General features: G+C 48.2%; 1 long non-coding RNA gene across 1 annotated transcript; it reads right to left on the bottom strand.

Moving 5' to 3' along the window:
* Positions 1–4,055: 4,055 nt before the first annotated feature.
* LOC121471042 (uncharacterized) lies at positions 4,056–7,900 on the bottom strand. Its single transcript, XR_012051815.1, has 4 exons — positions 6,682–7,900; positions 6,306–6,436; positions 5,363–5,533; positions 4,056–4,250 (listed from the first exon to the last, which is right to left on the bottom strand). It is a non-coding gene; the product is annotated as an uncharacterized lncRNA (long non-coding RNA).
* Between the last annotated feature and the right edge of the window lie 879 nt (positions 7,901–8,779).

Here is an 8,779-nt window from a genome sequence, read left to right as displayed (position 1 = left end):
AGTGTCTCTAATCAGATTTGAGATCCTGAGGCCCCTTGAGGGCATTAAAATAATTGGGGATTCATTATTTCAGTATGCAATTGCTCTCATCTTCCTTGTGCAATGTGGGAATGGTTTCATGTACCCTGTGTACCTGTCCCTGCTGCTGTGGGGGGTTGGCATGCAGGGGAGCTGCTTCCCAGCCACAGAGTAAATTCCTGCTGGTGCTGCTGCTATGGTTTTTTCCTTTATTAATTGCTTATTAGCAATAATAAGTGTTTTCCCAGAGGATGAAAGTATGGCCTCTGGCTGCAGCAGGCTGAGTGGCTGCTGTGGGATCTGCCCAGACAGGGATGAATGTATTAATATGTAGGTTTGATGTGCTAAAGGCAGGGAGGCCCCTGTTCCAGGCAAAGCCCAGCTGGAGGCTGTGCCTGGAGAGCTGCCCAAGCCAGGCCCTGCAGGCAAGGATCTCCTCTCCCAGTGTGTTGAACTACAGCTCAACTGTGCTTTAGTTTTCTGTGACTCGGTGGGCTGGATGCTCTAGCTGTCCTTTTATTTGTAGAAGCATGGGAAGGTTTTTCACCTGGGATCTTATTGCTTGGCACATTCAGAAACCTTTAATAGTACAAGAGGTATACTCTGGATCTGTGTGTCCCCTCAGAGATGTTTCATTGAAGCATGGCCTTGGCATCTCCCTGGTATACGAGCCCAGGACCCCTGCTCCTGCTCTCCTGGCTCTCCAGGGCAGAGGAGCTCCAGCCCTGTGCTGCCCCAGGCCTTTTGGTTACAGGCTTGGAGGAGGTCGCACTCCTGCTTTGGGAGGTTTGTGTGGAGCAGAGACATGTCCTGGTGGTGCCATTCCTGAGGACTGCCTCAGTCAGCAGCAGCCGGGGTTGTTGCTGCCTTCCCAGGCATTTCCACTGAACACTTCTGTGGGGAGGAGAGGAATGGAGTAGGCTGGACACAACAGCCTGAGTCCCATGTTTGTTATCCCTGTAAGAACTGTGCAGGACTGGTGCAGCCATCACATGTCACAGATGTTGTCCAGCTGTGGCAAATACCATTTACCCAAAACAGTGGGGCTAGAGAAATCCACCAGTCTTGGCTGGTTAGAAATCTTCAATGATTGCTCCTAGTGAGGGGAATGACTTTACAAGCTCCCTAGGACACACATCCAGAAAAACCTCTGCAGCCTGCAGCTCCTGACACTGTGCAGGGTGGCTGCTGTGAGGAGCCATCAGGAAGTGACCTAATGCCACCCTTGCACTAAGCTAGACCAGTGACTAGGGGCTCTGTCCTGGAGAGGGCATGAGCCCTGTCCCGTTGCTGCTCTGGAGGCAGGGGACAGGACACCACTGGCCATCTGTGTTCTTGGGGGCTCTCAGGATCTACAACACTTCCTGCAAGGATCCCTGGGTCCTCACAGCTTGTGGTGACCACTAACCCACCTGTTCAACTGCTCAAAGGTTGTGCAATTCAGCACAAGCCACTGCAGCTGCAGCTTTTTGCTCTGCTGTCAGTGATTTCTGAAGTTTCATGATAAATACATATCAGGGGTGAGACAGAGCTCAGACTGCCTGCTGGGCTGTGCCAGCTGTAGGCAGCACTAGCTGGTCACTGCTCATTGAAGGCGTAAGAAACTGAAGTTTTGGGTTTTGTTGCAATTTTATCTTACTTTAAAAAAAAAAATGTACAGAGAAGCTGTAAAATAAAACAGGTGTTTTTCGTGTTCATATTTGGTCTCTTGTTTTGATTGTCCAGGTGATTTGGGGTAAAGTGAAATCAGAACAGACGTGAGTTTGGGGGAGTTCCTGACGCAGGGTAGGATCTTAAAATATTTTCTGTGTAGTCCTGACATATTCTGCTGAAATACTGTGGTATAGCATCCTGGGGAGGGTGGTACTGCATATCAGAGAGGAGGAATTTGATGAGTTTTAGGTCTACAGGAATAGAAGTAGGACAAATGCAAATGTGCTGAGTGAAAGGATGGTCCCTTCACAGAGTGATTTTGCACCATCCTGGGTCTGGAATGTGACACCTTCTAAAAAGGCACTTCTGAAAACTATTATGAAATGCATTTGCCCACAAGGCTCCTGCTACAGCTATCTTTGCACTGGCACATCTGCCCGATCTCAGGTTTACAGAAATCCTTGGGAGCATTCTGAGGAGCTCATGGAAAGGTTCAGGTGGCCCATGTTAAGCAGCAGATAAGGAAGGCTCTGCCTGAGCTGTGCCTGCAGTGGGAGCAAACTGGGACTGTGGCCAAGGGAGTGCAGGAGCTGCACAGGAAGGCTGAGGAGCCCTGTCCCATGGAGCTGTGCCCTCCCACGTGCTGCTCCTGAGATGGCAGGTTGGCAAACCATGGGAAAGGTGTAGGAATTGATGGGGAAAGCAGGAATCAGCAGAATTAGCTGCAGATGGAACATGAAGAAGCTGTTCCCTGCCCTGTAGCTGCTGTGTGCCTCAGGGAGAGGCTGCCAGCTGCACTTGGGCAAAGGAGGCCTTTGCTGTCACTGTCTTGGACAGCTCAGGTGTTCCTGTCACCTCTGCTAGTCCTGTGCCAGCTTGTTCTTGGTCATTGCTCTGGCCATGGGCTTCAGGACTTCAGACTGGCTTTGTGCTGTGAGCAAGAGTTTGTCTGTCTCTTGCCAGGACAGGGATATGTGCAGAGACCTGTCCCCATGTCTGTGTCCCACTGGGTCAGGGATGCTTGGGTCTGGAGTGCTCTGCTGCCTGGTTCCAACGAGGAATGGGGAAATTCTGGCTCTGGTGCCTGCAGGGGTGTGATGGGAGGACAATGACCAAGCTGCCACTGCAGAGACCTTTCAGCAGTTCCTGGGCTGCTCTGGGAGGTGCCCACAAGTCAGGAATCAAATAGCACAGGGTTACTGCATCCAGAGGAGGAGGGTTATGTATGGGAGGGGAGACAAACTCACTTGGAAGTGGCACTTGGATCCAGGCTGACCTACAAGCAGAGTGAGACAGGAGGTGCCAGGATGGGGTGTGCAAACATGGCACGTGCAGCCCTCCAGAGCCCTCTAAAATGTGCTGGGCCACCAGCAGAGTGCTCTCCACAGGGCACACATTCTTCACCTTTTATGCCAGTCTTGGTGGGCAGTGGGAGGGCTTTTATCTTCTATTCCCAAGGCATTTCCACCCCTTATGTTTATCCCAGGCAGGTACGTGTCAGTCGCCCTGGGGTGTTGATGTTGCTGTGCTGTGGTGGAATGCTGGCAGGGGCTGGGAGATAGAGGAGTGTTTATGATTTCCTGCACTGAGGAATGAAAGGGTGGCTGCAGGGAGGAAATCTCTTGCTGCTTATGCTGCAGAAATTGTTGGGTCTGCTTTAGGCAGAGCAAGTGTGAGGGATCAATGCTGAGGACAAGCTTATGTGATTGTAGCTCAAAGTCAGCCACTAGGATTTAAAAATCTTATTTGATTTAGGAGTAGCCCTGCATGATGGCCAGTGGAATGTAGACAGTCACGTGAGGCTCTTGGATAACAGAATCCTGAGTTACAGGAGCTGTCATGCTTCACATTTAAGGCCCATTAGCCCCTGAAGTGTCTCATTCTTCCTCACAGATGCCAGAAGAGAAGAGCTGAAATCCTAGTTTGAAATGAGGACACTAGAAAGCACATTACAGCAGCTACCTGGTGTGAGGAAGCCACTGATGCTGGGATATGTAACACATCTCCAGTGTCAGTGTCGTGGTGCTAGGGACTAAGGGAACATTGAGGTCACATTAGTCAAATAAGTGGTTCAACAAATAACATTGTTATTTCAACAAATAACAATGAAGTTACAGGCCTACAAGCTAAAGGAACATTAGGAGCTGGCTCAGGAAACAGAGGGACATTGGAAGGGCTGACAGCAAGAAAGGTGACTGTGCAGCAGAGAATAGGGAATCCACAAGAGAAGTGACTTTTGATGTGGCCTGGTTTGGCAGAGGGTTTGATTTGCCTTGTGCAGGGGCAGTGAAATGACAAAGTCACAGGCAGTAGTGTTTGATGAAAAATGAAAACAAAAGGTCTTGTTAAAGATGTAAGGAAAGAACAGACCAGAGGCTACAATACTTACAGCAGGTTTGAAGCCTGTTTGAAGATAACATAGTGGAGTCCTCTGCTTTTTTTTTTATTAAAGCCCTGATGACTACTTACCTCGAAAACACCCAACTCTCATGTCTCAGTCCTCAAACAGCAACTTTAACTGGATGTTTTCCTCAATGTTCCTGTGTCCCAGACATCTCCAGAGCCATAGGAAGTTGGTTCTAAGATGACAACTTGGATAAATGAAAGTGTACTGTAACCATACTATGTTAAATAATGCAGCATATGGACAACATGGAAGTTAATTTTTAAAAGGTTTGTCTGCACTATTTCCTGATTGCTTTCTCATCTGTGGCATATTCTCTGACCCTCTTCCTCTCCATGTTACTTAGATGCTATTGTTTCATGAGAATTTCTGAGAGTTATTGGTACTTTAATGTGTTTTTTTCCTATTTATAATCACTGCTGATTTCTTTCTGCATTAAAAATAAGATTACTGTGTAATTTTTCAACATAATGTATTGGTTTCTTATGAGGGAAGAGCCACTGAGTTAAATTATTGATGAAGGTAACATTACTCCTGCTAGAAAGTGCCGTGGCAGCCAGGAAGTATGTCTGAATTGCTTAGGATCAATAATGGGGTTTTGTCGTGCCCTCAGTGTTCAGAGCTGACCTGCAGCCCAGGAGCTGTCATGTGCTGGGGACTGCAGGACACTGCCAGCCCAGTGGAGCAGCAGCATGCTTGTGGACCTGTGCAGTAGTGTGAAAAACAACCACTTTAAAATTTTTATAAGGTTTGCAGCACTGGGAGCTGCCCTTCTGGCTGCCTGCCACGTGGCTGGCTCATCTTAGTCGATGTTTGAGAACAAGACTAGCAGAGTGTGGGAATCCAGGGCTTCCCTCTGGCTGCCCTAGCAGGTCTGGGACCCTGGCAGGGGTCAGGAACCCCCCTGGACAGAGCCCCCAGAGACACTGGCTGTGATCTCTGTCCATGGAAAAGAGTTTTCAATCTTACAGCATGAATTACAAGCTCTGCCCTTAAAACACTGCGTTACTGAAGCCAACTACTTCCAGACCAAGACTGTCCACGCAGGGACAGCGTCCCTTCTCTTTAGGGCCAGGGAAAAAGGGCAGAAGCACCTACAGAGCTTCAATGCCCCTCTTGAGCACAAAACACCATGAATCTGCACCTCCTTCTGCTTGCAGGGAAGATAATAAAATGCCTCAAGGTAAAAAATGATAAATGGTAAAAAATTATTACAAGAGGGTAGAAATTATGCCACTTTCACTCCACTGCTAGAAATGACGCATAAAACATAAAAATACCCTGTACCTGTTCTGTTTTCAGACTGAAGCAACAGCATATTCCTGGCTTCTAATGCAGCAGGGACAACAGCACTGAAGGGAAATGTTTGGATAAGCACATCTTCATTTAAAGAGAACCCAATTTCTTCATCTAAGCCATCACTGCCCTCCATCAGAACAGCCAGCATATCCACGACATCTAATAAGTGACGGAAAAAATGTAAGCAGAGGATCCAGACTAACTGGGAAAACAACAGAGGTAGAATGCAACATTCCAGGAACACAAGGTATCTTTTTAGTCCCAAAAAAAAAAAACAAAAACAAACAACAAACAACAAAAAAACCCAAACCACTGGAAAAAAAAAAACAAACCAAAACAAAAAGAACCCCAAAAAACCCAACAGCACATTTGTCAGGCAATACAATGTTAAGGGCAGCACAAAAATCACAGCTGTACTTCACTCCGCCTTTCAATGCTGCTGTCCAGCACAGGTTGCCCAGAGCAGCTGTGGCTGCCCCCAGATCCCTGGAAGTGTCCAAGGCCAGGCTGGACAGGGCTTAGAGCACCCTGGGATGGTGGAAGGTGTCCCTGCCCATGGCAGGGGGTGGAACGGGACGAGCTTTAAAAAAAGGTGCCTTCCCATCCAAACCCTTCAGGGATTCCACGATTCTATGAACAGCTCCAGGCAGAAGGACTAAATTTCCATTGTAGTTCAAAAATGCTGCTGCAAGAGCACAAAGAGAGATTTCAAATACTGTTAAAGTGGCACACCCACATCAAAAATTACGTTTGGGGGTAAAGTGGCAACTCTGCAATTCCAACTTCTGCTACCAAGGACACATGGAGGGCTGAATCCTGGAGGTCCTTACATTACAGGATTTCTAGAGTTATCCATCCCCAGGTTGCTGCTTAGGGTTAGAAAAGGTAGCCCCAAGTCCTGGAATTCTGTTCTTAAGGGGTTACCACATACCATCAATGTGAGAGATGGGGATGCTGATGTTATCAGAGTCCTGGAGCAACCTGGAGCACGCCGGCTTCCTGAACCAGGTCTGCTGCCTCGTCCGTGTAGGGGTAGGGCTTTGTCCTCAGCTTCAGCAGGACCTGTCAGCAAAGGCGGAGAGAAAAGTAAGCGCTCCGGCTCTCAAGCGTAGGGGAACCATGTGCTGCTAAGGAAGACCATGGGCTAAAAGTCCTTGGAAGCCGGGCGGGTTTTAGGAGGACAAGTTCCATACTACTTCTGCAGGATCCTGTCTACAGTTCCTGCTCTACAAACCAAATACATCAAACGACAAAAAGCAAAAAAAAACCCCACCTTAAATTAACAACAACAAAATACTTATTCCTACCTCAATAAACCCATAATGCCTCAAACCGGCACCGGCGGCGAGGGGCAGGGCGCTGGCTGGGGGGCTGCAGTACCGCCCTCTGCCCACAAGGCGGCAGCACTTTTCAAGTGAGTCCGCCACCAAGGACTCGCAAGATGGCGGCCCGTGGGGACCTTGATGGAGAGAGGCGCATTACGCCGATGCCTGTCGGCTCCCGCCAAAAACCCGCATGCTCGTGGTGCTGCTGACCCCACAGCCCGTGTGCGCGGCACCGGAACCGCCGCGGAAAATCCCGTTGGGGGGCGGCGGCGTTGGGGACAATTCAGGCAGTGTAGAAAACAGACACGGCTCCTCGAAATTCAACGTCCTCTTTTTTGTGCCCTCTCGAGAAGGTCAAGCGAGTCCGCGACACGCCACTCCCAAGATGGCGGCGGCGGGCGGCGGGCTGCAGTACCGCGCTCTGCCCACAAGGCGGCAGCACTGCCGCCCGCCACCGCATGTTTCTTTTGTTAGATTTCTATTTCTAAAAGGTTTATATTGCTTAAAATAAACCCCTGCCTCTATCCAAGTAAAAATCTTTTTAAAAACCCCTTTTCTTTTAAACTGCGTTTAAATTTATCTCTATTTTTCGCATTTATATTCAAATTTACATTTAAAATGTAGATTGATGTATGGTGTTATTTATATTCTATCTTTGTTTTTAGGCAGCATATCTAGATATGTTGAGTAATTTGCTGTTAACTTATATAATTATTCCTCAGTGACTACTAAGTAGTACTCGACATGAGACTAAGGGTGGAGAAGAATGCTAATTATATGAACAATATAAGTCTCCTTGGGGCTACTAATTAGGACTAACTACATTATAAATAAAAATAAGAAAAAAATAGGCTCCTGGGCAGCATAAAGGTTAAGTACATGCTAGGCTTGCTGAGATATTTAGTCCTAGGGCACAGAAAGAAGTGCCCTGAAAGGTAGTTTTAAACCCTTAAAATGCTGAAAAAGCATTTCAGAAGAGCCTCCTTCAAGTGAATCCCTTAAAACGAGGAAATAGGGAAGTTACCTCCACTGAAATGGATACAATGGCAAATAAATGGCTTCTGCCCTTTAGTTTAATCCCCTAGAACATTGGGAAAAGAGAGGTTTTCCTCACTTTAAGTCTCTCCAGTGATGAAGACAGAGGGATTTTCCCCTCAAACCAAACCCTTAAGAAAGAGGGATAGCTGGGCTTCCCCCTCAATTTAAGCCTTAGGACAACAACAAGGGTTACCCTTAATTCAAACCCATAAAAAACATTGTCAAGGTTTCCCCTTCTATTTAAACTGGAAAATAATGGAAAATGGGGATTCCCTGTCAATTGACACCCCTAACAGCATAGAAAAGGCAGGGACTCTCAACTGAGACCATTAAAATTGGAGGGGAAGTGGATTCCCTCACGCTTTGAACACAAGAAATAATGGAAAAGGAAGCCTTTTCCCATAATTTAGACCCCTTCTCTCTTCATAACCCCCTTCTTTTCTGGGAGTGCTGGGGAAGGTCTGGGGGTTCTAGGGAGGGACTGGCACAATAAAAGGGGAAAGTTGAAAGCTCTCCCGTGGAACCCCACGTGCTGCCCAGCCTGCTCAGGTGCTGCCCCTTGGCAATAGGGCTCTTCCCTTGGCATTTTCTCAAAGGGATGCTCCGTGCCCAGGTGGGTCCGGCTGCCCCCCAGTCCCTGCTGGATGTTCCAACCATAGTTCCTGGAGGGACACTTGGGATATCCCTGTTAGCCCCTCTGGACTAGCAGCTCCCTGTGCAGGTGTGCCCAGGTAGCTGCACTGAAAGCAGCTGGTCACACGGGGAGCTGCTACACCCAGGAGTGGGGAATGGGGGTGTTCCCTCCCCTACACAGCCCTTTGTCAGACCCTCAAACAACGGGGTGCCAGACTTTCATTTCCAAGATAATTAACAGTCTTTCCCCTGGCCAAACAGGAATTGTGCTTCCAAAATTGCAAACAGTGAACGATTTCTCACAGACCACAGCTGCCAACGCCAGGAACTCTCGCTGCCCTTGGAGAGCAGCATGCCTCCAGTGAACAGACATAGACACACAGGGAGGGTGAGGTTGGTTTTACAGGGA

The sequence above is a fragment of the Taeniopygia guttata genome, chromosome 23 (genome assembly GCF_048771995.1).
Source record: "Taeniopygia guttata chromosome 23, bTaeGut7.mat, whole genome shotgun sequence".
NCBI classification, from domain to species: domain Eukaryota; kingdom Metazoa; phylum Chordata; class Aves; order Passeriformes; family Estrildidae; genus Taeniopygia; species Taeniopygia guttata.
Note: the sequence above shows the minus strand (reverse complement) of the source record. Positions and strands in the feature narration are given on the sequence as shown.